The following is a 19,376-nucleotide window of genomic DNA, read 5'->3' on the forward strand; positions in this document are numbered from 1 at the left end:
AATCCCCATCACCTATTTAACCCATCCCCCACCTACCTCTCCTCTGGTAACCATCAGTTTGTTCCCTATAGGTAAGTCTCTTTCCTGATTTCTCGCTCTCTCTCTTTTCCCCCTTCACTCATAGATTTTGTCAATTAAATTCCACCTCTGAGGGAAATCATATGGTATTTGCCTTTCTTTGATTTATTTCACTTAGCATAATACTCTCTAGTTCCATCCATGTCATTGCAAATGGCAAGATTTCATTCTTTTTTATGGCTAATATTCCTTTGTATGTGTGTGTGCATTATATATATATACCACATCTTCTTTACCCATTCATCAGTTGATGGACACTTGAGCTCTTTCCATAATTTGGCTATGGTTGATAATGCTGCTATAAACATTGGGATGTATGTATCCCTCTGAGTTAGTATTTTTGTATACTTGGGGCAAATACCTTGCAGTGCAGTTGCTGGATCATAGGGTAGTTCTATTTTTAACTTTTTGAGAAAAAGTTTTCCAGAGTGACTGCACCAGTTTGCATCCCCACCAACAGTGTAAGAGGGTTTCCCTTTCTCTGCATCCTCAACAACACCTGTTGTTTCCTGTGTTGTTAATTTTAGCCATTCTGACTGTTAGAGGTGATATCTCCTGGTTTTGATTTGTAAAATCAAATAGGAAAAATGCCTATTCATGACTTCTGCCCATTTCTTAACTGGATTGTTTTTTGGGTGTTGAGTTTGATAAGTTCTTTATAGATTTTGGATACTCAACCTTTATCAGATATGTCATTTGCAATATCGTCTCCCATTCCATAGGTTGCCTTTTAGTTTTGCTGATTGTTTCCTTCACTGTGCAGAAGCTTTTTATTTTGATGAAGTCCCAATAATTTATTTTTGCTTTTGTTTCCCTGCCTCAGGAAACATATCTAGTAAGAAGTTGTTGCAGCTAAGATCAAAGAGTTTGCTGCCTGTGTTCTACTCTAGGATTTTCTAGGTTTCCTGTCTCACATGTAGGTCTTTCATCCATTTTTAGTTTGTTTTTGTGTATGGTGTAAGAAAGTGGTCCAATTTCATTCTTTCACATGTTGCTGTCCAGTTTTTGTAATACCATTTGTTGAAGAGACTGTCTTTTTTCATCAGATATTCTTTCCTGCTTTGTCAAAAATTAGTTGACCATATACTTGTGGGTCCATTTCTGGGCTCTCTATTCTGTTCCATTGATCTATGTGCCTGTGTTTGTACCAGTACTATACTGTCTTGATCACTACAGCTTTGTAATAAAGCTCAAAATCCGAAATTGTGATGCCTCCAACTTTGGCTTTCTTTTTCAAGATTGCTTTGGTTATTTGGGGTCTTTCATGGTTCCATAAAATTTTAGGATTGTTTGTTCTAGGTCTGTGAAAAGTGCTGGTGGGATTTTGATAGGGATTGCATTAAATGTGTAGATTGCTTTGGGTCATATAGACATTTTAACAAGATTTGTTCTTCCAATCCATGAGTATGGAATGCCTTTCCATTTCTTCATGTCATCTTCAATTTCTTTCATAAGTATTCTATAGTTTTCAGAGTACAGATCTTTTACCTCTTTGGTTAGGTATCTTAGGGATTTTGGTGCAATTGTAAATGGGATCAATTCCTTTATTTCTCTTTCTGCTTCTTCATTATTGGTGTATATAAATGCAACAGATTTCTGTACCTTGATTTTGTATCCTGCAACTTTATTACTGGATTCATGTATCAGTTCTAGCAATTTTTTGGTGGAGTCTTTTAGACTACTATCATGTCATCTGCAAATAGTGAAAGTGTGAACTCTTCCTTGCTGATTTGGATGTTTTTTATTTCTTTTTGTTGTCTGATCGCTGTGACTAGGACTTTCAGTACTATATTAAATAACAGTGGTGAAAGTGGACATCCCCGTCTTGTTCTTGACCATAGAGGAAAAGCTCTCAGTGTTTCCGCATTAAGTATGATGTTCACTGGGTGTTTTCATATATGGCCTTTATTATGTTGAGGTATGTTCCCTCTCATTCTATTTTGTTCAGGGATTTTATCATGAATGGGTGTTGTACTTTGTCAAATTCTTTTTATGCATCTATTAAAAGGATCATACGGTTCTTATCCTTTCTTTTATTAATGTGGTGCATATTGTTTGATTTGAGAATTTTGAACCAAACTTACAGCTCAGGAATAAATCCCAGTTGATGGTGGTGAATGACTCTTTTAATGTACTGTTGGATTTGTTTACTGGCATTTTATTAAGAATTTTTGCATCCATGTTCATCAGGGATATTGGCCTGTAATTCTCTTTTTTAGTGGAGTATTTATCTGGTTTTTATATCAGAGTAATGGGGGACTCAGGGAATGAATTTGGAAGTTTTCCTTCCATTTCTATTCTTTTGGGACAGTTTGAGAAGAATAGGTATTAATTCTTCTTTAATTGGTTGGTAAAATTCACCTGTGGAGCCATGGGCCCTGGACTTCTGTTTGCTGGGAGATTTTTGATTACTGATTCAATTTCTTTGCTGGTTATCAGTCTGTTCATTTTCTACTTCTTCCTGTTTCAGTTTTGGTAGTTTTTATGTTTCTAGGAATTCATCCATTTCTTCTAGGTTGTTCAATTTTTTGGCATATAGTTTTCCATAAAATTCTAATTGTTTGTATTTCTGTGGTGTTGGTTGTTATTTCTCCTCATTTGTGATTTTATTTATTTGGGTCCTTTCTCTTTTCTCTTTGGTAAGTCTGTCTAGGGGTTTATCAATTTTATTATTTTTTTCAAAGAATCAGCTCCTGGTTTCATTGATTTGCTTTTACTGTGTGTGTGTGTGTGTGTGTGTGTGTTTGTTTTAGTTTCTATATCATTTATTTCTGTCCTAATCTTTACTATATTTTTCTTCTGCTGGGTTTAGGCTTCATTTGTTTTTTTGTTTTTTTTTTTTTGTTTTTTTTTAGCTCCTTTAGGTGTAAGGTTAGGTTATTTGAGATTTTTATTGCTTCTTAAGATAGGCCTGTACTGCTATATACATCCTCCTTAGAACCACTTTTGTTTCATCCTAGAAGTTTTAGACTGTTGTGTTTTCATTTTCATTTGTTTCTATGTATTTTTTAATTTCTTCTTTGATTTCCATTCATTCTTTAGTAGCATGTTGTTTAACCTTCATGTATTTGTGGTCTTTCCAAATTTTTTCTTGTGGTTGACTTCAGGTTTCATAACATTGTGGTCAGAAAATATACATGGTATGATCTCAATCTTTTTGTACTTGTTGAGGCCTGATTTGCGACCTAGTATGTGATCTATTCTGGAGAATGTCCCATGTACACTTGAAAAGCATGTGTATTCTGCTGCTTTAGGATGGAATGTTCTGAATATATCTGTTAAGTTCATCTGGTCCAGTGTGTCATTCAAAGCCATTGTTTCCTTATTGACTTTCTGCTTAGATGATCTGTCCCTTTCTGCAAGTGGGGTGTTAAAGTCCGCTACTATTATTGTATTATTATCAATGAGTTCCTTTATGTTTGTTATTGCTTTATGTATTTGGGTGCTCTCATGTTGAGTGCATAAATATTTATAATTGTTAAATCTTCTTGTTGGATTGTCCCCTTTATTATGATGTAGTGCCCTTCTTCATTTCTTGCTACAGTCTTTGGTTTAAAGTCTAATTTGTGTGATATAAATATCGCCATTCCAGCTTTCTTTTGATGCCCATTAGAATGATAAATAATTATCCATCCCTTCACTTTCAATCTGCAGGTGTCTTTTGGTCTAAATGAGTCTCTTATAGGCAGCATGTAGATGGGTCTTGTTTTTAAATCCATTCTAACACACTATCTTTTGATTGGAGCATTTAGTCCATTTACATTCAGAGTAATTATTGATAGATATGTATTTAGTGCCATTTTATTACTTGTTTTTCTGTTGTTTCTGGAGATTTTCTCTGTTCCTTTCTTGTCTTTGTCACTTTTGGTCTTTCCTTTCCACCCAGAGTCCCCTTTAACATTTCTTGCAGGGCTGGTTTAGTGGTCACAAACTCCTTTAGTTTTGTTTGTCTGAGAAATCTTTACCTCTCCTTCTATTCTGAATGATAGCCTTGCTGGATAGAATATTCTTGTTGTAGATTTTTCCCAGTCAGCACATTGAATATATCTTACCACTCCCCTCTGCCCTGCCAAGTTTCTGTGGAGAGATCTGCTGATAACCTTATTTGTCTTCTCTTGTAAGTTAGGGACTTCTTTTGTCTTGCTGCTTTTAGCTTTTAAGATTTTTTTCTTTATGGCTATATTTTGCAAATTTTATTACAATATGTCTTGGTGTTGGCCTGCTTTTGTTGATTCTGATGGGAGTCTCTGTGCCTCCTGGATTTGGATATTTGTTTCCCTCCCCTGATTAGGGAACTTTCAGCTATGATTTCCTCAAATACCTTTTCTGCCCCCTTTTTTCTCTTCTTCTTCTGGGACTTCTATAATATGAAAGTTATTACATTTGATGGAGTCACTGAATTCCCCAAGTCTATTCTTGTGTTGTATAATTCTCTCTCTTTTGTTCAACTTCACTATTTTCCATTATTTTGTCTTCTATGTAACTTATTCATTCCTCTGCTTCTTCCAGCCTTGTGTTGATTGCATCAAGCCTGTTTCCAATTTCAGTTATTGCAGTCTTCATTTCTGACTAATTCTTTTGTGGTAAAGGCTTCCCTGAAGTCTTCCATTCTTTTTTCAAGCCCAGCAAGTATCCTTATGATTGTTGATTTAAATTATCCATCAGGCATGTAACTTTTATCTGTTTCACTTAGATCTCTGGCCATGCATCCTTTGTCCCCAGAGAGACACCACCCTGAATGCTACCTCTCAGGGACATGCTCCAAGAAGAGTGAACAATTCCCACCCACCCAATCCCCTACCCCCATTTGTCCTAAGAGTTCAGATCACTGTTTCCATGCCATCTGTCCCAAGGTTGTTTGCCTGCTAACTATTCAGGAATAGGGCAGGCCCTCAGGGCTCTATCCCAATCAAGCCTTTAAAACTCCAGTCTTTAAGCTCCACTGGTTGCAAGAACCCATGAAAATCAGCCTCTTTTGTTTTCCCAGCTATTGGCTTTGGCAAAATATTCTCCTTGTTTGTTCCCTTGGATGCTGCCCTCTCTCTCTCCTTTCTCTATGACCACAGTTCCCTTCCCTCTGCAGTACCCATGATCCATTACTTCCCAAACCATGTCTCTGCACTTCCTGCCTTCTTTGATGTGGCTTCTTCTCTTTCTTTAGCTGTGGAATTTGTTCTGTCTGTCTTCAGGTTGATTTCTGGGGTATTTAAAATGATCTGATAGTTATCCAGTTGTGTTCAAGGGAATAGATGAGCCTAGAGTCCTCCTACTATGCTGCTATCTTAGCTTCCCTCAGTTGCATCTTCTTGTTGGTTTGTCCCCTTTATTATTATATGGTGTCCTTTGTTTCTTGTTACAGTCTTTGTTTTAAAGTCTATTTTGTCCAATATAAGTATTACCACCCTGGCTTTATCTTCTCACCCATTGCATGATAAATGTTTCTCGATTCCCTCATTTTCAATCTGCAGGTGACTTTAGGTCTTGTAGGCAGCATATAGATGGCTCTTTTTTGTTTTGTTTTGTTTTTTTACCCACTCTCTCACCCTATGTCTTTTGATTGGGGCATTTAGTTCGTTTACATTAAAAGTAATTATTGATAGATATGTCCTTGCCATTTTGTTACTTGTTTTGTGGTTGTTTTGTAATTTTCCTCTGATCTTTTCTTCTTTTGCTCTCTTTCAGGAGTTGTTGGCTTTCTTTAGTGATATACTTGGAGTCCTTTCTCTTTATTCTTTGCATATCTATTACTCTGTTTGATTTGTGGTTACCATTAGGTTTGTATATACCATCTTCTGTGTATAGTACTCTATGTATAGTTGATTGTCACTTAAGTTTGAATACATTCTTTACTCCTTCCCCCCCGCCCCACACACAACATTTTAGATATATGGTGTCATACTTTACATCCTTTTATTTTATGAATCCTTTGACTGGTTTTTACAGAAATACTTATTTGTACTGCTTTTGTGCTTCCAACTTTTCATACTCTCACTTATGGTCTTTCCTTTCCATTCAGAGACCCTTTTAACGTGTCTTGTAGGCCTGGTTTAGTGGTCATAAACTCCTTATGGTCAAAAACTCCATAAAGTTTTTGTCTGAAAAACTCTTTATTTCTCCTTCTATTCTAAATAATGACCTTGATGGATAGAGTATTCTTGGCTGCAGACTTTTCCCTTTCAGCACTTTGAATATATCATGCCACTCTCCTCTGGCCTGCAAAATTTCTGCTGAAAAATTCATTGGTAGCCTTACTGGGTGTCCTTTGTATGTAATGGTCTTTTCTCTTGCTGCTTTAAATTTTTTTCTTTATCAATACTTTTTGCCATTTTAATTATGATGTGTCTTGGTGTGGACCTCTTTGGGTTGATTTTGTGTATCTTCTGTATCTTCTGGATCTGGATATCTGTTTCTTTCCCCAGATAATGGAAGTTTTCAGTTATTATTTCTTCAAATAAATATTGTGCCCCCTTTTCTCTCTCTCCTCCTTATGGGATCCCTATAACGCAAATATTACACTTGATGGAGTCACTGAGTTCTCTAAGTCTATTCTCATTTTGCATAAATCTTCTTTCTCTCATTTGTTCAGCTTGATTATTTACCATTACTCTGTCCTCCAGATTACTGATTTGTTCTGCTTCTTCTAGTCTGCTAGTTATTCCATCAAGTGTATTTCAATTTCATTTATTGTATTCTTCATCTCTGATTCTTATTTATCTCTTTGTTAAGGGTCTTACTGATGTCCTCCACTCTTTTCTCACAGCCAGTAAGTACCTTTATGATTATTACTTTAAATTCTCTAGCTGGCATACTACTTATATCCATTTCTCTTAGGTCTCTTGCTGTAATTTGGTCCTGTTCTTTCATTTGGTATATATTCCTCTGTCTTTCCATTTTGTCTCTCTGTGTCTGTTTCTGTGTGTTAGGAAATTCAGCTACATCTTTTGTTCCTAAAGGTAATGACTTTATAAAGAAGAGGTCTTGTAGTGCCTGTAGTGCAATGTTCCCTGTTTCCCAGGATCTGGTGCTTCAGGGACTATCTCCTATGTGTGTTAAATGTGCTCTGCTCTTCAGTCCTAGCCCTTTTATCCCTCAATCTAGTTTTTTTTTTTTTTTTTTTACAGAGGCTCTCTTTCACTTTTGTGGGCAGTGTTTGGTCCCTGGTTGGCTGGGTGCATGTTAAAAAGGTGTGCACTGATCTGCTTCCAAAATGAAACCTACCACTATCACTGCCTAAACCCAGACCCTACAAAAGGTGTGGGTCAGAGATGGTGCTGGCAAGGGTTATGCAAGTCTTCTAGGGGAGGGGCTCTGCAGAACAGGGACTGAGGCAAGTGTAACTGGAAAGGGTGGATCTGCCAAAGCATAGGGGGCAGGGCTTGGTGTAAGGATGTTAGGTAATAATGTCAGCACCATGCTGGTTCCCTCAGGTGGCAGTGTGTTTGTTTATAATGGAGAGCGGGGGAAGGAAGTGGCACCTGCCAGCTCCTCTGTTCCTGGAGGGGTCTTCCCATGATCCCTTCTTCCTTAGGCCATGCTCTGAGATGAGTAAATCACTATCCCTCCCATGTGCCCCAAGGGGAGTTTTTCAAACCACTTTTTACAGGCTATATATGCACTGGCTGTTTGTCTTATTCTTTAAATGAGTGGCGACTCAGTTTCCTAATGCCCCCCAGGCTCTCCCAGAGCTGAGCCTGCTGAGTTTTAAAATTCCAGGTTTTAAGTCCCACTGGTTGTAAGAACTCATGAGAATCAGCGTTTCTTGCTTTCAAAGCCAAATGTTATGGGGATTCATCTTCCCTGTGCAGGCTCCCTAGTGTGGCAATCTGTTTTTCACCCTTCTCTGTGCCACTAACTCCTTCCCCAGCAGACAGCCAAGGTCTCTTTTGCTCCCAAACTGTGTCTTCACCCTTTCCACCTTCTTCTATGTGGCCTCTTCTCTACTTTTAGTTGTGGAGTTCATTCTGCCGGTCTTTGGGTCATTTTCTGGGTTATTTACACTGATGTGCATGCTATCTAGCTGCATCTGTGGGATAAAGCAAGCTCAGGGCCCTCCTGTTCCACCATCTTCCCAGCCTCCAATCCTATACTTTAACTCTTAACCTGGCTTGTGAGTCACCTTTGCTGATAGAATGTTCTGGAAGTTATCATGTGCCAGTTCTAGCCCTTGCACACATTATCTTTTTCACTTGGACCCCTGCCTCAGCCTGGCTAGCTGGCTAGAGGGTGAAAGCCCATAGGGAGCAGAACTGAATCACCCTGTTCTCCTAGCCAAGGTCCAGGCCTAGAAGCAAGGCTACCCAAGAGCAAAAGGGCAGCCTTCTAGACCCACAGCTGACTCCTGAAGCATGAGAGAGCCCAACTGATCCCAGCTAACATTTATGACTCACTGAACTGTGAGACAAATAAGCTGGTTGTCTTGAGTCATCAAGTTTTAAAGTGGCTTATAATACAGCATTACTATGCTAATGGTAAACCCATGAAAAGGCCAAAGTGGCAACTCTGGAATTTCAAGTATTACTGTCTATAAGGCCCAGAATTGGGGAATCTGTATCTAGTTTGGGGAAAAAGCTTGAGACTGATTCACTGTCCTTTCTAAAGCACTTCTGAACCTCCCTACTATTGTGTTAATATCAGTGTGGCTTGACATTCAGCCTGAGACACAAAGGCACTGGTTTCACTTCCATGAAGAGGACTACTCCCCCTCCCTCACCTCTGGAATCGAACATCCAGGGCCTTTACCTGAACAAACAATATAAACTATTCACATTAACCATGTGTTTTAGGATTTCAACTTAAAATAAATTTAGTGTTTGTCCAAAGTTCATCTAGGATATGTCAAGAAATACTTTAATGTACCCATTTTCTTCCTCCTTGATAATTTTGACAGCAGGAAAGAAAGCTGGAAACCAGTTGTGACAGAGGTTACTAATTTTCTTCCAATATTCATTGTCCTTTCTTTTACCAGATACATGACCACCCAGAATAAAAACCACACCTCTGCATCTCCAGTCTGGGCATACGAAGATGTCCACGCCACTGAGATGTAAACAGAAGGAAAGGGTGCTGTTTCTCCATACTCTTCTCCTTCTTGCACTGGCCTTGATTATGTGGCACTGAGTCACCCTGGTCAGTTATGACCATGGTAACAACAAAAGCAACAGCCCAGAAATGTGAAGCAGTGAGAAAATAAAGAATCCCAGTCCATGGATAGCCTCAGAGATTAGAAGGTGGGTACAAGACCTAGGCTTTGTACCTCCAGGCCACTAGGTAAAAGAAAGTAAAGATTTCACTTATTTGAAACAAAGTCTACCTGGAGTTTCTGTTTCTTGCAGGTGAACATATATCCTAATACTCTGGTTGTTACCTCAGCTTCTCACAGAAATTCTTCACTAAATTATAGATTAATATTATTTCTTCCACGGAAGGAAGTTCTTCAAAGTTTTGAAAAATGGTGAGCAAATTATCCTATAATTTACTTCTCAATGTCCCTTATGAAAGAATATGAATACTTGTGTCATATTCTTGCTTGGATTTTGCTTTAGGAAAATATATTTTTTAATTACTTTATATTTTTGTGAGAAATTGATAGCTCTATGACATTAATTTTTACACGAAGTGCCAGGAAACTACAGGCAATTATATCATCCAATTATAGTAATCTGTTTTGACTTTAGTCACTAAAATGTCTTATTTCTGTCATTTTCACTTTACTTAAATCCAAATTAAATGTTTTATCTTGTACTTTAATAAATAAGGTATCTCAAATCCTTTGAGAAATAGGTAGAGAAATATATTTAGTGACTAAATAAGTGACTTCTAAATAGTGTCTTACAGATTATGATTTGCATAGGGACTCAGAGAAATGAAGAATCAAATAATCAGCAAACTTGCCAACATATTCCCAGAGAACACTCTTATTAAACCGGTATTCCATGGACAGAAAGTTCTCTCATCAAAATTCTTGTATTATCCATTTATTGAATAATCATGAATTGATATTAAAAAAGATTCTGACAAGGTCGGCAGGAAGGATTCTTTTTAGTAAAATTCCTTTTTGTAATACCTTATTAACATCCCCCAGAAGTAGTGTTTATGCAAACACATTTGGGAACAGGTTGAGATAAGAAAGCTTTCATTAAAAAAAAAATAGAATCTGAGCCTGGATTTTAAAGGATAGGTAATATTTATATGAAGGGTATAGTCAGGAGAGGGTTGTCCAGGCAAGAGGCAATCACAAATATCCTTTGGGCATCTGTAGTAGACTTGGTATGCATGGTGAACCATATAGTCTCAGTGCCTGAGGGCTTTGAGCTGCTAACCAATGGAAACCTGAATAATAGGCAGTCTTCTAAGCCCTGAGAACAAATGGTAAAAAGTAGGAACATAAAAGAAGCATAGCAAATACATGCATACAAGAAGGATGTAGCCAGCATGACTCATGCTGAAAATCAGGTTTAATGAAAAGTGAGGTCTAAATTGTGGAGAGCCACTAATTTAAGGAGACAACATTGCCTGTAAAGACTAGGGGAATTTGATCAGGGAAATAGAATTCTAGAAGAAAAAATTAACAAAGTTTGGGGGAGAGGAGCAAGATGGTGGAGGAGCAGGAGACCTAAATTTCATCTGGCCCTGGGAATTCAGCTAGATAGTTATCAAACAATTCAGAACACCTACAAACTCAACAGGAGATTGAAGAAAAGAAGAGCAGCAATTCTATGAACAGAAAAGTGACCACTTTCTGGAAGGTAGGACATGCGGAGAAGTGAATCCGAGGCGATATATGGAAGATAGACCGCGGGGGGAGGGAGCCTCCATCAGCCAGCTACCGGCAGGTGATAGAGTAGCGGAGCACAAAATTGGAACTTCTAGAAGTCTGCTCCACTGAGGGACATCACTCCAGTGGCTAAGCAGGGGGTGCAACACTTGCTGGGACAGTGTGGTCTCAGGACCCTCGGGGTCACAGAAAGACCAGGGGTGCCTGAGTGTGGCAGAGCTCCCAAGTGTCAGAGCAGGGAAGCCAGCTCCAAAGAGTAAGCTGAGGAGTGGGCTCTCAGCTTGGGGTTGCCATAAACTATGATCCACAGCACAGTCAGGCCAATGTTCTTCGAGCAGGGACCCAAGAAGTGGCAGATCTGGGGAGACTCCTCTTCCTCCCCCGGGGAGGAACGGTGTGGGAGTGCACCGCAGGAATCTGCTAAGGTTGGAGACCACATGGGGTCGTGTGCCAGAGACAGAAATTCTGGGTCACAGGCCAGGTGAGCATGGAGGGCGGCCAGAGACTGGGGAGAGAGGAGGGATTGACTGCTTTTCTCTGAGGGTGCACTGAGGAGCAGGGCCCTGAGTTCCTGGCTCCTCCAGAACCAGAGATTGGGAGACCACCATTTTCATTCTCATCCTCCAAAGCTGTACAGAAAGCTTTCAGGGAACAAAAGCTACCGAGAGCAAACCTGAGCATATTACTTTGCCTGGCCCCTGGCAAGGGTGGGGCAATTCTGCCTCCAGCAAAGACATTTGAGAATCACTGCAATAGGCCCCTCTCCCAGAAGATCAGCAAGAACATCTAGCCAAGACCAAGTTTACCCATCAATGAGAACGGCAAAATTCCAGCGCTAGGGGAACACAGCACATAGAATTCATGGCTTTTTTCCCATGATTCTAGAGTCTTTCAAAGTTAATTTTTTAAATTTATTTTTTCTTTTTCTATTTTTTTAGTTGAATTTTTCTTCTTTCCTTGTTCAACCAACATCTTACCAATTCCATTTTAAAAATCTTTTTAAATTTTCATTCTTATAGTCATATTCTATCCCTTCAATGTACTTAACTTTATTTTTTGTGTATATATATATATATATAAGTTTTTCTTTCTTTAAAATTTTGGGATACAGTTTTTTCTAACAGACCAAAATATACCCTAAACCTAGTGTATGACATTGACCTAGTTGCCCACCTGATCACATATTCTCTTTTTTTTCTAATTTTTTCATTTTTTTCAACCAAATTCTTATCTTGATAATTCCTTTTTTGAAATCTTTTTTAATTTTCATTTTTACAGTCATATCCATCCCTTCATCATACTTACCCTTATTTCTGTATATACATAAGTTTTTCTTTCTTTAAAATTTTGGGAGGCAGTTTCTTCTAACATACCAAAAAACACCCAAAATCTAGTGTATGGCTCTGTTCTGTTCACCAGCCTGATCATATCCTTTTTTCCCCCCCCTTTCTGTTCTTCCCCAGTTGTGGGTCTCTTCTGATTTGTTTAGTGTATATTTTTCTGGGGTCATTGTTACCCTTTTAGCATTTTGTTCTCTCATTCATTTATTCTCCTCTGGACAAAATTACAAGATGGAAAAACTCACCTCAAAAAAAAGAACAAGAGGCAGTACCAACTGCCAGGAACCTAATCAATACAGACATTAGTAATATGTCAGAACTAGAGTTCAGAATGACAATTATAAAGATACTAGCTGGGATTGAAAAAGCATAGAAGATACTAGAGAATGTCTTTCTGGAGAAATAAAAGAACTAAAATCTAACCAAGTCAAAATCAAAAAGGCTATTAATGAGGTGCAATCAAAAATGGAGGCTCTAAAGATGTCCATCGACAGATGAACGGATAAAGAAGATGTGGTATATATACAATGGAATATTATGCAGCCATCAAAAGGAATGAGATCTTGCCATTTGCAACGACATGGATGGAACTGGAGGGTATTATGTTGAGTGAAATAAGTCAAACAGAGAAAGACATGTATCATATGATCTCACTGATATGAGGAATTCTTAATTGCAGGAAATAAACTGAGGGTTGCTGGAGTGGGGGGTGGGGTGGGAAGGATGGGGTGACTGGGTGATAGACCCTGGGGAGGGTATGTGCTCTGGTAAGCGCTGTGAATTGTGCAAGACTGTTGAATCTCAGATCTGTACCTCTGAAACAAATAATGCAATATATGTTAAGAAAAAAAAAAGGAAGAAGAAGGTAGCGGGAGGGGAAGAATGAAGCAGGGGAAATCGGAGGGGTAGATGAACCATGAGAGACGATGGACTCTGAAAAACAAACAGGGTTCTAGAGGGGAGGGGGGTGGGAGGATGGGTTAGCCTGGTGGTGGGTATTGAGGAGGGCACATTCTGCATGGAGCACTGGGTGTTATGCACAAACAATGAATCATGGAACACTTCATCTAAAACTAATGATGTAATGTATGGGGATTAACATAAAAATAAAAAAAATTAAAAAAAAAAGAATGTGAAAAATATTTATATAATATGCAGTGGAACTTGGTGCAGCCAATGTTTAAAGCAGTGATAGTGATCGGCTGGAAAATATGTACGTGGGCGCCCACACGTTTTCCAGTACTCTTAAATATTCTCTACCACTGATGTGTATTATTTTTGGAAATAGATTAAAAACATTCATGCTTCTGGAAATTAAAATTAATAAAAGATGCCAAAATAGGAAAAAAAAAAATGGAGGCTCTAACTGCTAGGATAAATGAGGCAGAAGAGAAATTGGTGATAGAGAAGACCAAATGATGGAGCATAAAGAAGCTGAGAAAAAGAGAGATAAACAACTACTGAATCATGAGGGCAGAATTCGAGAGATAAGTGATACCATAAGACGAAACAATAAAGCAAAACAACATTAGAATAATTGGGATCCCAGAAGAAGAAGAAGGACAGAGAGGGGCAGAAGGTATATTAGAGCAAATTATAACAGAGAACTTCCCTAATTTGGGGAAGGAAACAGGCATCAAATTCCAGGAGGCACAGAGAACCCCCCTCAAAATCAATAAAAATAGGTCAACAATCCCGACATCTAATAGTAAAACTTACGAGTCTCAGAGACAAAGAGAAAATCCTGAAAGCAGCTTGGGACAAGAGGTCTGTAAACCAAAATGGTAGAAACATTAGATTGGCAGCAGACCTATTCACAGAGACCTGGCAGTCCAGAAAGACTGGCAGGATATATTCAGAGCACTAAATGAGAAAAATATGCAGCCAAGAATACTCTATCCAGCTAGGCTGTCATTGAAAACAGAAGGAAAGATAAAAAGCTTCCAGGACAAAAACTACAAGAATTTGTGAACACCAAACCAGCCCTACAAGAAATATTGAAAGGGGTCCTCTAAGCCAAGAAAGAGCCTAAAAGTAACACAGACCAGAAAGGAACAGAGACAATATACAGTAACAGTCACCTTACAGGCAATACAATGGCACTAAATTCCTATCTTTCAATAGTTACCCTGAATGTAAATGGGCTCAATGCCCCAATCAAAAGACACAGGCTATCAGACTGGATTAAAAAATAAGACCCATCGATATGCTGTCTGCAAGAGACTCATTTTAGACACACAGGCACCCCCAGGTTGAAAGTGAGGGGGTGGAAAACCATTTACCATGCTAATGGACACCAAAAGAAAGCTGGGGTGGCAATCCTTATATCAGACAAATTAGATTTTAAACCAAAGACTGTAATAAGAAATGAGGAAGGACACTGTATCATAATAAAAGGGTCTATCCAACAAGAAGATCTAACAATTGTAAATATCTATGCCCCTAACATGGGAGCAGCCAGTTATAAAGCCAACTGATAACAAAATCAAAGAAACACATAAACAATAACACGATAATAGTAGGGGACTTTAACACCCCCCTCAATGAAATGGACAGATCATCTAAGCAAAAGATCAACAAGGAAATAAAGGCTTTAAATGACACACTGGACCAGATGGACTTCACAGATATATTCAGAAAAATTCCACCCCAAAACAACAGAATACACATTCTTCTCTAGTGCCCATGGAACATTCTCCAGAAGAGATCACATCCTAGGTCACAAATCAGGTCTCAACCGGTACCAAAAGATTGGGATCATTCCCTGCCTATTTTCAGACCACAATGCTTTGAAACTAGAACTCAATCACAAGAGGAAAGTCGGAAAGAACTCAAATACATGGAGGCTCAAGAGCATCCTACTAAAGAATGAATGGGTCAACCAGGAAATTAAAGAAGAATTAAAAAAATTCATGGAAACCAATGAAAATGAAAACGCAACTATTCAAAATCTTTGGGATACAGCAAAAGCAGTCCTAAGAGGAAAGTATATAGCAATACAAGCCTTTCTCAAGAATCAAGAAAGGTCTCCAATACACCACCTAACCCTACACCTAAAGGAGCTGGAGAAAGAACAGCAAATAAAGCCTAAACCCAGCAGGAGAAGAGAAATAATAAAGATCAGAGCAGAAATCAATGAAATAGAAACCAAAAGAACAGTAGAACAGATCAACGAAACTAGGAGCTGGTTCTTTGAAAGAATTAACAAGATTGATAAACCACTGGCCAGACTTATCAAAAAGAAAAGAGAAAGGACCCAAATAAATAAAATCATGAATGAAAGAGATCACAACCAACACCCCAGAAATACAAACAATTATAAGAACATATTATGAGCAACCATATGCCAGCAAATTAGATACTCTGGAAGAAATGGTTGCATTCCTAGAAACATATAAACCACCAAAACTGAACCAGGAAGAAATAGAAAACCTAAACAGACCTATAACCACTAAGGAAATTGAGGCAGTCATCAAAAATCTCCCAACAAACAAAAGCCCAGGGCCAGATGGCTTCCCAGGGGAATTGTATCAAACATTTAAAGAAGAATTTATACCTATTCTTCTGAAGCTGTTTCAAAGAATAGAAATGGAAGGAAAACTTCCACACTCATTTTATGAGGCCAGAATTACCTTGATCCCCAAACCAAAGACCCCATCAAAAAGGAGATGAACACAGATGCCAAAATTCTCACCAAAATACTAGCCAATAGGATCCAGCAGTACATTAAAAGGATTATTCACCATGACCAAGTGGGATTTATTCCTGGGCTGCAAGGTTGGTTCAACATCTGCAAATCAATCAATGTGATACACTACATAAATAAAAGTACAAGAACTATATGATCCTCTCAATAGATGCAGAAAAAGCATTTGACAAAGTACAGCATCCTTTCTTGATCAAAACTCTTCAGAGTATAGGCATAGAGGGTACATACCTCAATATCATAAAAGCCATCTATGAAAAACCCACAGCAAATATCATTCTCAATGGGTAAAAACTGAGAGATTTTCCCCTAAGGTCAGGAACACAGCAGGGATATACACTATCACCATTGGTTTTCAACATAGTACTAGAAGTCTTAGCCTCAGCAATCAGACAACAAAAAGAAATAAAAGGCATCCGAATCGGCAAAGAAGAAGTCAAACTCTCACTCTTTGCAGATGATATGATACTTTATGTGGAAAACCCAAAAGACTCCACCCCAAAACTGCTAGAACTCATACAGGAATTCAGTAAAGTGGCAGGGTATAAAATCAGTGCACAGAAATCAGTGGCATTTCTATACACCAACAGCAAGACAAAAGAAAGGGAAATTAAGGAGTCGATCCCATTTTCGATTGCATCCAAAACCATAAGATACCTAGGAATAAATCTAACCAAAGAGGTAAAGGATCTGTACTCACAAAACTATAGAATATTCATGAAAGAAATTGAGGAAGACACAAAGAAATGGAAAAACGTTCCATGCTCATGGATCGGAAGCACAAATATTGTGAAAATGTCTATGCTACCTAGAGCAATTGATACATTTAATGCAATCCCTATCAAAATAGTATCAACTTTTTTCAAAGACATGGAACAAATAATCCTAAAATTTGTATGGAACCAGAAAAGACCTCAAATAGCCAGAGGAATGTTGAAAAAGAAAAACAAAGCTGGTGGCATCACAATCCGGACTTCAAGCTCTATTACAAAGCTTGAAGTCAAGCTTCCCTTTCATCATCAAGACAGTATGGTACTGGCACAAAAACAGACACATAGATCAATGGAACAGAATAGAGAGCCCAGAAATGGACCCTTAATTCTATGGTTAACTAATCTTTGACAAGGCAAGAAAGAATGTCCAATTGCAAAAAGACAGTCTCTTCAACAACTGGTATTGGGAAAATTGGACAGCCTCATGCAGAAGAATGAAACTGGACCATTTCCATACACCACACACATCAAAATGGATAAAAGACCTCAATGTGAGACAGGAATCCATCAAAATCCTGATAAGAACACAGGCAGCAACCTCTTTGACCTCAGGCACAGCAACTTCTTCCTAGAAACATCACCAAAGACAAGGGAAGCAAGGGCAAAAAATGAACTATTGAGACTTCATCAAGATAAAAAGCTTTTGCACAGCAAAGGAAACAGTCAACAGAACTAAAAGATAACTTACAGAATGGGAGAAGATATTTGCAAATGACATATCAGATAAAGGGCTAGTATCCAAAATCTATAAAGAACTTATCAAACTCAACACCTAAAGAACAAATAATCCAATCAAGAAATGGGCAGAAGACATTAACGGACATTTTTCCAAAGAAGATGTCCAGATGGCCAACAGACACATGAAAAAAGTGCTCAACATCGCTCGGCATCAGGGAAATCCAAATCAAAACCTCAATGAGATACCACCTCACACCAGTCAGAATGGCTAAAATTAACAAGTCAGGAAATGACAGATGTTGGCGAGGATGTGGAAAAAGGGGAAGCCTCCTACACTGTTGGTGGGAATGCAAGCTGGTGCAGCCACTCTGGAAAACAGTATGGAGGTTCCTCAAAAAGTTGAAAATAGAGCTACCCTATGACCCAGCAATTGCACTACTGGGTATTTACCCCAAAGATACAAATGTAGTGATCCGTGGGGGCGTGTGCACCCCAATGTTTATAGCAGCAATGTCCACAATAGCCAAACTATGGAAAGAACCTAGATGTCCATCAACAGATGAATGGATAAGGAAGATGTGGTATATATATACAATGGAATATTATGCAGCCATCAAAAAAAAAAAGAAATCTTGCCATTTGTAGCGATGTGGATTGAACTAGAGGGTATTATGCTAAGTGAAATATGTCAATCAGAGGAAGACATGTAACATTATCTCACTGATATGAGGAATTTGAGAAATAAGACAGAGGATCATAGGGGAGGGGAGGAAAAAGTGAAAAAAGATGAAACCAGAGAGGGAGACAAACCATAAGAGACTCTTAATATCAGGAAACAAACTGAGGGTTGCTGGAGTGGTGGGAGGTGGAAGGGATGGGGTGGCTGGATGATGGACATTGGGAAGGGTATGTACTATGGTGAGCACTGTGAATTGTGTAAGACTGATGTTTCACAGACCTGTAACTCTGAACCAAATAATACATTATATGTTAATAAAAAAATTTTTTTAATTAACAAATTTAGCATTTGTTTAAAGAGTGGAATTTCTTACACACAACTGTATATTACAAAATATTCTTTGTGTTATGGACTACATATGTGTGTCCCTCAATTAAATTCATATGTTGAAATCCTAATCCCCAATGTGATGGTTTTAGGATGTGGAGACTTTGGGAAGTAGCTAGGTCATGAGGGTGGACCCCTCATGAATGGAATTAGCACCATATAAGAAAAGACATATGAGAGCTTGTTTCTTTGTTTTCTGCTATGTGGGGATACTATGAGATGCTCTCTGCAAATCCAGAAGAGGGCCTTTACCAAGAACCAAATCTGGCCAATACCATGGCCTTGGAGTTCCCAGGCTCCAGAATTGTGAGAAACAATTATTTGTAATTTAAGCCTCCCAGTCTGGGTTAATTTATTATAGCTGCCTCAAGTAAATAAGACATGGTGGTTAGGTAAAATTAATATATTTTGAATGTAATAAACACTAAATTATAATAAGATATCTTGTTCAATAAAGGTAATTAGCTCTAGTGCATGTCACAGTTTTAAAAATGGCTATGGAAGGGAGGAGTTAAGATGGCAGAGGAGTAGGGGACCCTAATTTTGCCTAGGCCCTGGAATTCAGCTAGACAGTTATCAAATCATTCTGAACACCTGCAAAATCAATCAGAGAGCTGAGAAAGGAATTCTACAAATAGAAAAGCGACTACTTTTTGCAAGGTAGGAGGTGTGGAGATATGATTCCAGGTGATATATCAGAAGATAATCTGTGGAGGGGAGGGAATTTGCTTAAGGCGGCTACTGAATGTGTCATTAGCAGCAGAGTGCAAAATCAGAACTTTTAGAAGTCTGTTACAGTTGGGGACATTCCTGGCTGAAAGGTGCTCAGGTCGTGAAGAGGGGTGAAATTCCAGGTGGGACAGCATGGTCTCAGGATCTCAGGGTCACAAAAAGAACAGGGGTGCCTGAGTGTGGCAGAATTCCCAACACTGGAGCAGGGAAGCTGCCTGAGAACAGTGAG

This window comes from Neomonachus schauinslandi, chromosome 14 (genome assembly GCF_002201575.2).
Source record: "Neomonachus schauinslandi chromosome 14, ASM220157v2, whole genome shotgun sequence".
NCBI classification, from domain to species: domain Eukaryota; kingdom Metazoa; phylum Chordata; class Mammalia; order Carnivora; family Phocidae; genus Neomonachus; species Neomonachus schauinslandi.